Genomic DNA, 15,387 nt, shown 5'->3' with positions numbered 1-15,387 from the left:
GGGTTGTTTGTTTTTTTGATATTAAGCTGGATGAACTGTTCATATATTTTGGACATTCATTTGCAAATATTTTCTCCCATTCTCAGGGTTGTCTTTTCATCTTGCTTATAGTTTCCTTTGCTGTGCAGAAGCTTTGAAGTTTCATTAGGTCCCACTTATTTATTTTTGTTTTTATTTCCATTACTCTAGGGGGTGGATCAAAAAAGATCTTGCTGTGATTTACATCGAAGAGTGTTCTTCCTGTTTTCCTCTAGAAGTTTTATAGTGTCTGGCCCTACATTTAGGTCTTTAATCCATTTTGAGTTTATTTTTGTGTATGGTGTTAAGAAGTGTTCTAATTTCATTCTTTGACATGTAGCTGTCCAGTTTTCCCAGCATCACTTATTGAAGAGGCTGTTTTTTCTCCATTGTATACCCTTGTAATATGGATCATTTTTAAAGTCTTTTATTGAATTTATTACAATATTGCTTCTGTTCTTATGCTTTTTGGCCACAAGGTATATGGGATCTTAACTCCCTGACTAGGGATCGAACCTGCACCCCCTGCACTGGAAGTTCACCTTCACGTCTTAACTACTAGACCACCAGGGAAGTTCCCAAACATGGGACTTTTTAGAAGACAAGAATACAGCTAATAAAAATGCTTACATGACTTCACACTTGACGTTTTCTTAAAACGGAAATTTCCAGAGATGTCCAGCAGCTCAGGACATTTGAGTATCAAGAATTCAAGCTGCAGGTGTGCAAATGTACCAAAAAGATGGAAAATGTTTATGGACTAAAACGTCAGGGTTTGAGAAAGAGTCCCCTGCCGACCTTATCAAACAAGGGGCAAAACTTCTTCTTCTACAACTAAGGAAAAGACTAAATGCAACAGCACGCAGACCTGAGGCATGGTGAGGCATGAATGACTGATAGGAGACCTTGCCTGAAGCGGAGTTCTGAGGGAGACAGAATAAAAGGGCCTGGAAGGGAAGCAGGGTAAAGAGAACCGGAGGGAAATAGGATAATAGAAAGGAGGTAAACTAGCTGAGGAATCTAAATAATGGAGTCCCTACACCAGAGCCACAGATCTATAATTAACCTATAATTAACAAGACAGAAAAATGCATTCTGAGAGGCGAAAGAAGGATTGAGAATGGGAGAGAAAAAAGAAGCAGCTTAAAATTTCAAGCTCCAAACTGTTCCTGATCTAGTGAAGGCTGATGGTGTTGTCCATCTATCCACTGACGTAAACTGACAGAGAAGCCACAGGTGGCTCTGTGTGGTTTTTGAGTTAGACTCGGGCCATTTTCTTGTTAATCTGCACACAAGGATGGCAGTGCTTGGCAGAGAACAATCTGTTCGAAAATAATTAGATTTCCCCTCACTTCTTGCCTTGGTGGCAGAATCACTGGGTATATTTACAATATCCCATTTTGCTTCCATCTGAATCCATATGTTCACTGATCAGGTTAAAGCTGGAACTGCAGGCACATTTTTCACCATAAACAAACTTTGCTTCAGCAAACCCTAAGGGAGCATAGGGGATCCTGCTCTCTTAATTTCCCAGGCCTAGGAAAGGCTCGCCTCCAGGAATAGGAGCAGCTCTGCTGATTTATTGCTGGAGAAAAGCCGTGCCTCAGAGGATGCATGTCATGTGCTGCAGGTACAGCCAGGGGAGCAGCCCTCATTTACTGTGAGACAGGAGAGAAAAGCTGGGAAACAGCCGCCACAAAGAATACGCCTTTATTACATGTTGAAAGCAATGTGAATCAGGACGTGCTCTGTGGTTCTAATTCCACGCTATGATTTAGAGGCCAAGACTAAACGCTGGAGGAAAGATGGAAGGAGGAAAAAAGGATGGAGAAAAAGTGCCTGCTATTCAACTGTATGGTGCTGGGCACACTACAGGTTATCTCAAAGCATAGGTTACTTAGTGATATCTGAATTTAAAAGCACAATTCCTTCTAGCCTCCAACAACCTCCTGGGATCAGCCCTTTACTTGTGTAGTAAGTGATAATGCAACTGTCACAACTCTGCCATCAGGATGATGCCACGGCAGAGACCTGCACCAAGGGCACTTGAAGGCTTAGTCTAGTGCTCTCAGGTGGGTGGCTGGGTAGCAAAGAAACGCTACACCCCATGGCAGGTCCTTGGACAGATGTGCTCGGTTTAGCAATGTGGATAGCTTGATAGGAAGCCTGACTAGGGTGGCAGGGACCAAGTGAGTTTAAGAAAAAGTGGGGGGATAAGAAGTAGAACTGAGGAGTAGAGACACCTCCTTTGAGAAGCGTTTCTGTAAAGGAAACTAGAGAAATAGGGCAGTAGCTGGTCAAGGGTGTGGGGTCAGAACAGTTATGAAAATTAATCAAGGTCGAATTGAAAAAATACCTCCTGCTGCACTTCGATTAAATTATAAAAACAATTAGCACTAAAAAGAGCCTCAGAGATCTAAATTGAAGCCCTTCTTTCTATAGGAAGAAACTGAGACTCAGAGAGTTCATGTGACTTCTTGTTCAAAACACAGCCCTGATGAAGGGCAGGGCTGGGTTCAGAGTCTGTCAGTGTCACTTAGCCTCTGCTTCGGCCACAACCATGCCCAGAAACACCACCTCCCTCCTACCACTGTGACTAGACCTGATTTTTGTTTTGGTCTTGTTTTCACTAAGATGTTTCCAAAGACCATGAAGATAAAGGTATCAGACTAACTAGAAGAAGTGAATTTTTTTCCTTTTAGAAGAGAAATTTTAACTACCTTCGCCAACAAAGGGATTAAGTCTGCTCTATGACAGAATTGCATTAAAAATAATGAGGCAGATAAAGAAAAGCTTTTATTATTTTAATGAATTCAAAAGCTGGAAGCATTATTGAGATGAGCAATGTGTTCACTGCCCTAATCCAATGTAATCATGTTTAAAAAATTATTCTGCTTAGGATTTTTTCCTGCTACATCAGACAAAATCCAAATTGTGCCAAGTAGACAGAATATTAAAGTTAACTTCAGATCCTGAGTGCCTTCAAAATAGAGATCAGTATTCTGAGGGCCATCTTTGAAAGTACCATATAGAAGACATGAAGCTTCCTGATATTCAAAGATGGCCCTAGTCTACAATTTAACCCAAAGATTTCTCTGTCTACCATTTAACTCATGTCCTAAGAAATTTATGATTCTGTACATTTTTTTAATCTGAATCAACCATTTACTTCTGTGTATAAGGAAGCCCCTTTAACCTCTCTGTTCTTTTGTATCTGCAGCTATTGAAAAAGAAATTCAGTTTCCGACTCACCTTATCATTGGGTTTGATTCTAAAGAAGAAAACACCATAGTGACTATTAGCATAAACATAAGTTTGCTACACAAATGTTTTAATTTTTTAAGTCTCAGAAGAAAACATCAAAATCTTTTCTTTCCCAAACAACCTGAATGCCCAAAGAAATAAACATTACCCAAAGAAAGTATAACATATAAGACACCTATAATAACACTCCCTTCTTTCTCAACACACATCACACTTCTTGGCTATTAGGTGCACATCATTCTGCTACAATCTTGACACATTGAGCTTAAATATTAGTACTCAGGTAACTGTGAGGGCAAAAATGACTTTGATGAAGTGAAGATAATTGCATTCCACGTATTTTGAGCTTTTATTTTTTTTTTTACTATAGCTCACTCACGTTGAAAACATCATTTCAACAAAAAAAGTGAGTCACTAATCCCAGGTTCAACTTTTATTTCAGCAAGAGCACAGCAGTAGTTATAATTAAACTTGGAAGAAGAATTCAATTCATCTTCCTACAGATTTGTGATTAAAACTACTTATTGCAAATTATTCCAAAATTCTGTCCCAGCTACCATAAAATGATTGCCACGTTTAGAACCCCCAAAACCTCACTAAAAACCCAATCTAGAATACAGCACATCAATCATGCAAAATCCTCTATACCCAAAATTTGTAAACGGAATATAAACTTCAAAATTAATATAAATATTAAACAAATGTGTGACTTGGTAATTAAGTTATTGTAATTAGGGGTCAACTACCTTGTTTATCATTTCCTAGATTCTTCCATTAACATCTTAACTGTCTATAGTTTGCTAATGCTCTTGGTCTGAGTTTCCACCAGAATAAGGGAAACAGACTATCCCCACCCCCAAATAGGGCTAGAAGGGAGGTCTGATGAAGCATGTTTTACATCTATTGGTTAAAATAATATAATACTATGCTGCTACTTCTAGACATACTAATGTTTCTGTCTGCATAAAGCATAAGAATAACCGATGTGGGGGGTACTTCCCTGGTGGTCCAGTGGCTAAGACTCTGCACTCCCAATGCAGGGGGCCCGGGTTCGATCCCTGGTCAGGGAATTAGATCCCACATGCTGCAATTAAGACTGGACACAGCCAAATAAATAAAACAAAAACAATAAAAGAATAACCCATGTGGATAGACTGGGACCCAAACCAAGGATTCCTCTTCTGCAGCCTTGGAGGGGACAGATTGAGACTGTTTGTCCAAGAAAGGAAAAGCCTGACCCAACCATGAAAGATGGCAGAGGTGGAGACACAGGGAAGAGGCGACAGGGAGACACAACCAATAAAATCCTGACCATGTTACCACAGTTACACTCCAATTGCTTATTTTCCCATCTAGAACCCTGCCAAAACACCCAAAGATCTGAAAAATAATGCCCCCAGTTTACCAACCTGAAAGGTACTGGAGAAAGAAGGCTGGTTTAGAAACTTGACTCCAGGCTAAAGTAAAATCCTATAGAAGTTATAACTTAAAACACTCTTTAAGGGAAAAAAATAGCCCTGTAACTCCATATGTCATTATGTCCTTCTCCATGCAGAATGGAGTTTCTATTAGGTTGTAAGTCTTTCTGAGACAGCAGAAAAAGCACAGGGTTTGAGGCCAAGCCATTCAAAATCCTGGATCTGCTACTTACTAAATATAGTGCAATGAACAAGTAACTTTAACCTCTGATCTTCAGTTTCCCAATTTGTGAAATGGAAGTAATAAACCTGCCTTGAAAGACTACTGAAAGAATGAAAAACTAAAATAAGATTTGAAAGGGACCCAGCCTAGAGCCTACATTCAATAGACACTCAATAAATAATTATTTGTTCATCTTTTTTCCACAGTCTCTATTCTACCAAGAGACAGGTTCAAACATCATTTGATTAAATAAGCAAATATGTGGCTAGTTAAGAAAAATTATCTTTAAGGTCCATTTTAGCCTTGGAAGTATATTCAACACTATACAAAGATATTCTAAGGGGCTACGTTGTGTATACCCAAGAATTGAGATACAACTAGGCATGTTTGGCATTCTAGTAGACTTGCTCTCCAAAAATCTTCCAGTGAGAAGAACCTAGAATCTTCTGAAAAAAGTAGTCACCCTAAGGGAAAAAAGCAGATGCTTTACAAAGTTGGTCAGAGAAGAGTAGAGGAGTAAAGAGAAGACAAGGAGGAAAATCTTAAGCAGACCACCCTGACCTCCAGGTCTGACGTCAGTGTCCTCAGATGTTGGGGTGGGGGTGGGGAACTAAATGATGAACTGCTTTACTAAAGTAGCTGTTTCTGGGAGCACAATACAGCATACTTCCTTTGACGCCTAAAAAGCAGAATATAATCACCTGAGGTGAAGGGTTAAGCCTAATGGCTGCTGGAGCAGGACACAAAGATAAGAGAGTGTGGGTGATGGACAGAAGAGGCTCCCAGCAAGTGGCTCACATCTTGAATAGAGAAAAGATAGCTGAGGATGCCTTGCACCTAGAAGCAGGGATGATGAAGCCAGTGAAGCGGAGGGAAGAGAACGTCTACGAGCCCATCCTGCGGGCACAGTGCACTTGACACGACAGCCACAGGACTCACAGAACTGACATGGAGGGAGGAGCCTGCAGTTGGGTATGTGGAGACAGAGCATCAAAAGTACCATTTTATTGCTATTTTCATTCTTAACTAGTATAACCTAGTAAAGCAAGAGTTACATGCCTTTAGACTAATGTCATCTCAAACGAGGTGCTTATTAAGAGGGAAGGGAAGAGCAAAGGAAGGGAACCAATATTTTCTACGCACTTACTATGTTTAAGCAGAGTGAGGCTTTTTTTGTTTAATTTTATTTATTTGTTTGGTTGCACCAGGTCTTTGTTGCTGCCGGTGGGCTCCTTAGTTGTGGCTTGAGGGCTCCTTAGTTGTGGCATGCAAACTCTTAGTTGCAGCATGCATGTAGGACCTAGTTCCCTGACCAAGGATGGAACCAGAGCCCCATGCATTGGAAGCACGGAGTTGTAACCACTGCGCCACCAGGGAAGTCCCCAAGCAGAGGGACGCTTTTTCTCATTTAATTTCATGTAATTCCATTCTAAAGAACTGAATGTCAATTTTATTTGATTAGATATACTTCTATAATAAAGGCTTCTGAATGAAAGCAGATTTAATTTCGATGCTCAGGCTATATTCTTTGAATGTTATTACCAAAAAAGGTGACTTACCCTGGAATTCACATCAAGTATTTTTATTGATTTATTTGGATAACATACCTACCATATACATCAGTGGTTCTCAAAGCAGCTCTCAAAGACCCTTTCAGCTCTCAAAGGATCTGAGAGGTCAAAACTATTTTCATAGTAACACTAAGATACTATCTGCCTTCTTCACGCTTATTATCTCGTGAGTGGACGGGAGTTTTCCAGAGGCCACGTGTTATGAGAGATCACGAGAGACTGAATGCGTAGGTAGATGTAAGAACTCAACTGTTGTCTATTAAGCCAGACATTAAAGAGATTTGCAAAACTATAAAGCAATGTCAATTTTCTTACTAAGTTTTTGTTTTTGAAAAGTTATTTTTCATAAAAATATTTTATTAATGTTTAATGGATTATTTTTTAATGAATTAATAAATACTTCAAATTTCTCAGTTTTAAATTCTAACATGGTAAAAACTGATAGATTAAAACCCATATAAAAACGTATCTTTGGGGTCCTCAATAATTTTGAAGCATATAAAGGGATGCTGAGATCAAAAATTTGAGAATCACTATCATATATCATAGTTCATCTTTCTTCACCCTATCTTAACTACAGGAAGTCAAAAAATGGTATGATTGTACCTCAAATCATGCTGACCTTGCCTGGGATGATTTGAAATCCAATTTTCTACAAAGAACAAGGAACACATGTCTTTTCTTCTTTTGCTCTTCCCAACTAAGCTGTATTTCTTTCTGAGTTATGTAGAAAGCATTTTTAAAATTTACAAGCTATTAGATTTTGAGGGGGCTATATTTTTGCTATGAATTTCTGGGGGTTTTGTGCTGTAATTATTGAGATTTTCCTTGGCCTAATGCAGAATCAATTTTTCTAATTAGTTTTATATAAAAGAACAAATGAACTCCTAAATGTTCCTTACTCAAAGCAGTCTCTTCTTTCTCAATAGATGCAATGTACTATTGAATCTCACTGAGAATAGTAATGTAACCAGTTTTAAAGCTTTCTCCTATTTCCTCAATTGCTTTTAAGTGAGTCCTGGACTCTGAGGGCTGCCAAGTCTCTTCAACATGTAAAAAGACTTTTTTAAAATGTTGGCCTGTATTGTTTGGTATTGCTATGCCTTTATAACCCATGTAAGTCACTGTTCAGCATTTATACACTGTCCCCAGCAGGGATTCCCTGTCTATAACCAGTGGATAAAGAAGTCAGCCAGCGCATTTCACTCAGGCGGATCTAAGGGCCAAAAAGTTTTAATAAACTTATCACACAGCCCACTGTGCAACAGACCCCACGAAGCAAAGTTACTGCTGACAGCCTGTATTTCCCAACAGAGTGGCATCAGTGCCAGTGCATTTCCTCCCTGTTAATGCTGATATTCTGTTTCAAGTCTTTCAGGTGGAACTTGAAATATCTCAAGTACTAAGCTCTTCTACAGATAGCAAACTGTGTAGAGACTGATCCGTCAAAAATAGTGCCCACAAGAATACCTAACTTTTTAAAGAACATAGAATACCACAGGGAAAGTAAACTTTCAAATGTGTATTTTGTATGAAAACCTTACCCCCACCCTCTAGACCCACTGTGACCCGCCCCGCTCCTATTATGTAACCACTCCCCTTGCACTCTAGTCCCTTGGGTACTCTGTTCTCCAAGGACTCCTAAACCCACTCCAGCTCCATTCCCTTTCCTACCCACCTGGACCACAAGGGGCATCATTTAATTCCACATAATTTCAATCCTTCTATCACCAGCATCATTTGTATTTGTGTCTCACCTACTCAGCAGAATGCAACACTTCTCTGCTCTAAACCAGGAAAGCACAAGTGAGTGCAGGCTTCAGAAGAGCACTGCCTGCATACGAACATCAGCCCTGCTGCATATTAACTGTAGAACACTGAGCAATGCATTTAACTTTCCAGTCCCATCTGCAAAATGCGGATGGTAAAAAGAGGACCTTATTTTTACAGCATTGCTGTGAAGACTGAGTGAATTACCACACATAAGGTGCCTGGCACAAAGTAAGCAATCAATAAACGTTTGCTATTTTTATTTGCTGTAACACCTGGCTGCTAAGCTGTGATGGAAAAACTCATGGAGCTCTGTGGATTACTGTTTTGACACATGTATGGTGCCTGATTTACCCTTATAACTTGCACATGACCCTGGAGCCCCATCACATGGTCCAGATTCATTCCCTCAGAAGTTCTCTTAAACCTCCACCTCTCTGCTCAAGCCCCAATCCTCTGTGTCTGCTCTTCCTCAGCTGCTCCCAACTTCACAGAGAAAACAGAAGCCACAACCCGCTATCAACTTCCTATCTACTCCCCATGAATAGCATGTGTGCCCATCCTTTAAATTCTCCCCCTTTGAGAAAAACAGTCCTCCTCCTGCTCAGACAACCCATTTTCCTGTGTTTTGCACTTCATCCTTCCTGCTCCAGCACTCATAATTCCTACTTCCTAATCTGTAGTTTCTTTCCCTCTCCACTGACTACTTCTCCTGAGCCTAAAAACCTAATCAGAGCCTTCCATCTCAAATCAAAGTAAAACAAAGCCCTCCCTAACTCCATTCACCTCTAGCTATACTTCATTTCTCCCAACACAGCCAAGTAGCTAGAAAAAATCTCTACACTTATCTCTGTTACCCAAATCTTCAACATTTTATAATATGTACTATGACATCATCAAGCCCTAAATGTAAACTTGCTTTGGTTTCCAATGACCTCTTATATGCAAAGTCAGAGGATTTTAACATTTGTACTTTTTGCTTACTCTCCCACCCTTGAATCATTCTTGTGTATTTAGGTGGCTTCACGACACTGTAAGTTCACTAATGGCAAAACAATAGCATGGTTTTGTCTCTATATTCAAGCATATAATGTGGTACCCAGCCAGTATTGAATGAATCAATGAAATAATGAATCAATGAAAATAATCAGAGTCTTGGTGGCTCCAAAGCCCTTAGTGTGCTATCTGTGCTGATTCCATCTCCAGTAAAAACTTTAAAAATGTGATTCAGTAAATGACTTCATTGGCAAAGTGAGATATCAAGGAACCAAGGTTCTACTTGATGCTATTCTATTCAGCTCTTGGTTTTTTCCTGGTGGGAAATATGTTTATACTGGTATAGTGAGAGATCCAGCGCTTAAGTCTTCAAAGCCTTACCCTGGCTTAGAGCACAGAAGGATGCCCAATACACACTTCAAGGCTATGTAGCTTTATCAGTGGTGCTACAATGATCCTGGAAGCTGAAGCCAGGACCCTTTCTAGTTAATCTTTCTTTTAATACAGTCTCAGACCCAAAGTTTTCTCCTCTCCTTTCCTGTAAAAACAATAGGATGGTACTTAACAAAATTTTAACAAAACAAGAAGCACTATAACACAGAAAGAGCTCTTTCTTTATTGTTTCTACTTAAAAAAATTTTTTTTAGACTTTACATGTTTAGAGCAGTTTTAGGTTAACAGCAACATTGAGAAGAAGGTACAGAGATTTCCCATATATCCCCTGCCCCACACAGGCATCGCCTCCGCCATGATCAACATCCCCCACCAGAGTGATACATCTGCTACAACTGATGAACCTATATTAACAACATAATCACCCAAAGTCTATAGTTTGCATTAGGATTTGCTCTTGATGTGGTACATTCTGTGGGTTTGGATAAATATACAACAACATGTATCCATCGTTACAGTATCATATAGAGTATTTTCACTGCCCTAAAAACCCTCTGTGCTTCCTCTATTCAACTCTCCTCAATCTCTCCAACCTCTGGCATCCTACTTAATTTATGACAATGTATTAAAGACATGAAGTTACTACAAAATGAACATGACACTAAACCAGCAAAATGAATTAATAAATTAGTTTTATTAATCCTCAAACTCCTTTACCCTAAAGAAACCATGCATCTGATGAAGACAGTGAAAGGAACCAAGAAATTTATTTTATTATTATTATTATTGCAAACAGTCTGGCATTACTTTAAAAAGGGAAAGATTATTGCTTGATATTTAGCTTTTTCTCCACGGCAAATTCCAATTCTTTGAGGATAATAAAAAACATAAAGCAGATAATCTTCATCCCTTTCATTCTATAATTTTCTTGATTCAAAACAGCAACCCAGTAGTAACAGTCCATTGATTGTTTCTATATGTTTTGATTAAATAAAAATATAAAGCTTGGAGCCCATCAACCAGCTCTTTTCTACAGTAATCAAAACCTACCTTCTCTACAAAGAAAAAAGTTATCAAACCAAATAGCTTGATCAAATAGTTTCTCATCAAAGCCAAGAAGGAAATACAATCATTCATTTACTGATTCCTCTATCACCAAACATTCATTACACTAGACGCTGGCAATATAGTGAATAAGATCCATTCCCTGCCCTCAAGACTGTCAGAGTCAGCGGGAGAGGTAGAACCGAACTACAACATGGCAAGAATCGTATCTATCCTCAGCTACAACAGTGCTGAGGACAGAATTTTTTTTAATTAAGATTAACGTCTGGGAGGTTTGCCTTGGCTCTTAACTTCAAATGCTTAATTTGACTATTTCGTGTTTACTACGTGCAAAAAGACTTCCTTGGGTTTGCTCGCCATTTCAAGTAAATTTAGCTAAGACTCTTTCCTCAGACAGTCCTTACCCTTTATCCCAAAAGTTCAAGAAATGGGTAACAAAAAAGTGAAAGGAAAAAAAACAACATGAAAAGGACTGTGAAAATCCTGTCACTGGGATGTTGTCAACGAAGGCAGAGGACTGGCAATTCATCACCACACAGAATCAAATTTTTTAAACGGTTCAGATGCTAAACTTAACACAGGAACTTTTAGAATGCCATCTGCTAATACTCTAAAGCTTGTAACCCTAAGTTATTTTATTTTCCCATGAAAATAAGTTCTGCATCATGGTTACAATCCAAGGTTAACTCACAAAGACCTAGTTCTTTGATTCCTTCAATAAACATTAAGTACCTATGAGGCACTGTGCCAAGAATTAGGGATATAAAGTCAAATAAGACCCAATCTTTGCCCCAAAGAGCTTAGAGTCTAGTGGAGGAAATTAATGTTTACAGAAGAATGCTCTGTGTTTTCTAGAATATGCACAAGGTGTTTTGGAGAGCCAAGGAAAGAGGCACCCGAATCAGACTGAAGAGGGAGAGCCCCGGAACACTCCTCTGTCAGAGGTCATGTTTGAGCTGAATTTGTGAATTTGAAGGTTGAGAAGGAATTAGCTATACTAAAAAGGGAACAGTGGGTAAAGACATACACACACCAGACTGATGGCTGATTGGATGGTGGGGGTGACTGACACAAAGGAGCCTGGAATGACTCAGGTGTCTGGTTTGGGTAACTGATTCTTGGTGGGTACCACTCATGGAGAAAGGAATCACAGGAAATACGGGGGCAAAGATGAAAAGTTCACATGCAGACCATGCAAAGTTTAAACCTCTGCCTTAGAGCTGTTTGGAACAGCAGGAAATTTCTACTTAGGGCATATATCAGCAAAGCTGAGGAGTCACATGGTATGAGACAAAGGACAAGAGCTGCCCCCAGGCACCCCTACAGTGACAGCGCACAGGTGTTCCCTGTCCCCGTGCCCCCCACGTGGCATTATAGTCTCTACTTTTTTGCCTGTTTGCAGCTTGTGCTTTGGCCTTGGCAGCAAAGCATGCCTCAGGAAGCTCTGGCTAGCCACAGAGTACAGATGAGAAAACCAGGGGCAGAGATAGTAAATAACTTGCTCAAGAGCAGGCATGTGGCCCTCTTGCCTCAGGGCCCAAGCTCCTCACTAGGACACTACACTTCCTGGTTTGAGAAACATCAACAATTCCATTTCTTATGAACTCATGCTTTCCAAAGAAAGGCTCTCAGTCACTAGGACATCATGTGTAGTCATCAAGGAAACAGATGCTAAGAAGCATTCTCTTTCAAATTGTTCCTTTTAATCACGTTCTTTGTTACATGCAAAAGGCCTACTTGAATACTAGGATTTCTCTTTAGCCTTTATAGGGTCATCTTGGTAGCCCATTCTAAAGGAATGGAGTCTCCCTTGCCACAACAAGCTTTATCTTTTTTCACAGGTCTTGCTTCCTTTTTTGGTATTCTGCTACAATCTGCTGTTGTGCTTAATTACACAAGAGATTCGCAACTATATCAATCCTTAGTGAAACTGCTTTGAGAATCTGCAAACCAGGCCATCTATTTCAGGGCTTCTAAATTCTCAGGTTATCACAAAATCACGTTTTTGATCACTGTGTTAAGGATCTGGACCCACGGTTCACATGAAACTTGAGCTTTATAAAGAAATATGTTACCAGTGAGATTCCAGTAAATTGAAGATTGCAGGAAACTGAGATGCTTAAATTATTCTGGTTAATGGGCTTATTCTCCACTGGTTATGTACAGTAGATTGAGCGGACAGCTGCAGTTGCAAACCAAGAGGTAAACAGACCTCTAAATAAGTAAAGAGCCAGGGAGCACTGGCCCGGGAAGCGCAGGTTTCAGAATGAATTATTAATACTTGCACTGGTCCACAGTCAAGGGTATGACTGATTTCTAAGCAAAGACATCTTCTCCTGAATGCTGCGACTTTAAGGTAAAAATAGACTCATAATTTCCCTGGCTTTCTTTCTCTATCACTGGTGACAAATGACATAGCTCCATTGGTTTGTAATTGATGCGTCTGACACTAAAATTTCATTCTCTGTACTTCCATCCTTTGAAATGCATAGTAAGGGAAGAAGAGTGTCTTGACACGCAAAATAGCACGTTTTGACATGAAGCCATTGAGATATATGTGAAAGAGGATTTTCTACTGGGACAGAAGTGCAGTTCTATTTCAAAGTTCACCACACATCTCAAACTTCACTTTGAGCAAACATTTTAGAATAAACAAATATACAATGGTAAATAGAGGAAATTGGCTTTACTTTTGTTTTTTAAAAAGACCCACGAAAGGAAGAATAATGTGTAAATTTTTATATTTTTTAATATAAACTATTTATTGAAAAATATGAAAAGCTAGAAGGCGCTTTAGAATTCCTACCAAATAATAAGTGCCCAGTTTCTTGATCTGAATTACATAAATATATACAAGCACAGACTACATAAATATATGGATATATAATCAGTCCGATACCATTCATTCTACTTCAATTTTTCCTCTTTCCAATAAACTGACTAAATAAAAAAAGTTGCTCTTTAATCCACATAATACATTTTATATTCATATAAGAAATATTTACCGGCATCTACTGTACCTGATACTGAATTATCTGTTTCTTTACTTCTTGGTACTGTACACCTCACTTTCTGTAGAATTAAGCTGCATTAGAATAAAGACCTAGTGTATCTTATTTACTGCTCTGCCTGTGAATTGTGTCTGATACAACAGGAATGTGAAAGGAAGAGCTACTGATATGGGGACGAGGGAAGGCCTCTTTGTGGAAATCTTTTTCAACTGAATCCCAAATGATGAGAAGGAGCTGGTCATATAAATTAAAAAAAAAATTTTTTTAAGTGGTGTGGGAAGAACACATATAACAGTCAATTAAATTCAGCTGCTTAGGGACTTCCCTTGTGGTCCAATGGTAAAGAATCTGTCTTCCAATGCAAGGGACACAGGTTCGATCCCTGGTCGGAGAACTAAGATCCCACATGCCATGGGGCAACTAAGCCCATGCGCCACAACTACTGAGCCAGTGTGCCTCAACTAGAAAGCCTGCAAGCCACAAACTACAGAGCCCATGTGCTCGGGAGCCCACGCGCCACAACTAGAGAGAAGCCTGAGCACTGCAGCAAAGATCCTGCATGCTGCAATTAAGGCACAACACAGCCAAAAATAAATAAACATTAAAAAGAAAAATTCAGCTGCTTACAACAGAATACCAAATAAAATGGTTTACCCAAAGAAGAAGTTCTTTTTCTCATAGCTTAGGTCTGCCATTGGAGACCCACGCTCCCTCTGACGTTTCCTTTGGGCTTATTCTCCCTCCCCAAGCTCACCCAGAGGGCCACTCTACCACTTCACAAGAAATCAGCATCTTGGTGGGGAAGAATGGAGAAGGGTGGAGGGTGAAAGGCCCAGCTGGCCTAGTCAGTCCCCTCATATCGGAAAACAGTAGCTTTCCCAGAAGCCCTGCCCATAAACCTCAATTTACATCTGCTCTGCACACTGTCCCACAGCTACTGAAAAACAGCTTGGAAAGCAGCATGCCTTAACTGGCCTGGCCCTTGTGTAGCCCCCAAACCTAGAACTCTGTTGGTAAGAAGAAAGCGTGAACGGGTATTGGCCTGAGAGAAGCAGTGTCTGCTGAGGCTTCCTAGGCAGGGCAGTGGCAAGTGCACAGCCCCTGATACGACAACAGGCTTGGCTTGCGACACAGAAGACCAGTGTGTAGAAGTGTAGGGAACACGAGAGCACAGCCCAAGGACACGGTTAGTGAGATGAGAGCCACTGGTACTCAGGGCCCCCAGGTCTTAGACGTGGTGAGTTAGACAAGTGTTTTTCATATACAACCTCATTTAAGTCTCCCCACAGCCCCATGGGATGGACATCACCTTTGTTTTGCAAATAAGGAAGCGAACTCTTAGGTTAAGTGACTCACCTCAATTCACAAAGTTACAAAAGGAGAGGAGACACAATTGTAACTCCTCCCGGCCTCTTCTGCTGCCTTCATTTCCCTGCTTTAACAATGCCTCTGAATACACTGAAGGGACAGAATTCATTCTTCCAAATCCATTCTGGTTATTACCACTGTCCTATTCACTCACATTTATGAGAAGGACTTCTTTATTTGTCCTAATATTTTCATTTATTTGGAATTCTAGATGGATTTCCATGTGATTCTTTACCTATCTAATATGTACGGGAAGAAAAAAAATTCTTAAAAATCTAAACTGACTGTAT

General features: G+C 39.8%; 1 protein-coding gene and 1 non-coding gene across 2 annotated transcripts in view; one reads left to right on the top strand and one right to left on the bottom strand.

Annotated features, from left to right (window-relative positions):
• SMYD3 (SET and MYND domain containing 3) overlaps positions 1 to 15,387 on the bottom strand; it is a 684,321-nt gene that overhangs the window by 326,483 nt on the left and 342,451 nt on the right. The window lies entirely within an intron of this gene.
• TRNAG-CCC (transfer RNA glycine (anticodon CCC)) lies at positions 4,280 to 4,352 on the top strand. The gene has a single exon. It is a non-coding gene; the product is annotated as a tRNA-Gly (tRNA).

This window comes from Hippopotamus amphibius, chromosome 3, assembly GCF_030028045.1.
Source record: "Hippopotamus amphibius kiboko isolate mHipAmp2 chromosome 3, mHipAmp2.hap2, whole genome shotgun sequence".
Taxonomy (NCBI): domain Eukaryota; kingdom Metazoa; phylum Chordata; class Mammalia; order Artiodactyla; family Hippopotamidae; genus Hippopotamus; species Hippopotamus amphibius.
The sequence above is the reverse complement of the archived record's forward strand: the minus strand, read 5'-3'. Positions and strand labels throughout refer to the sequence as shown.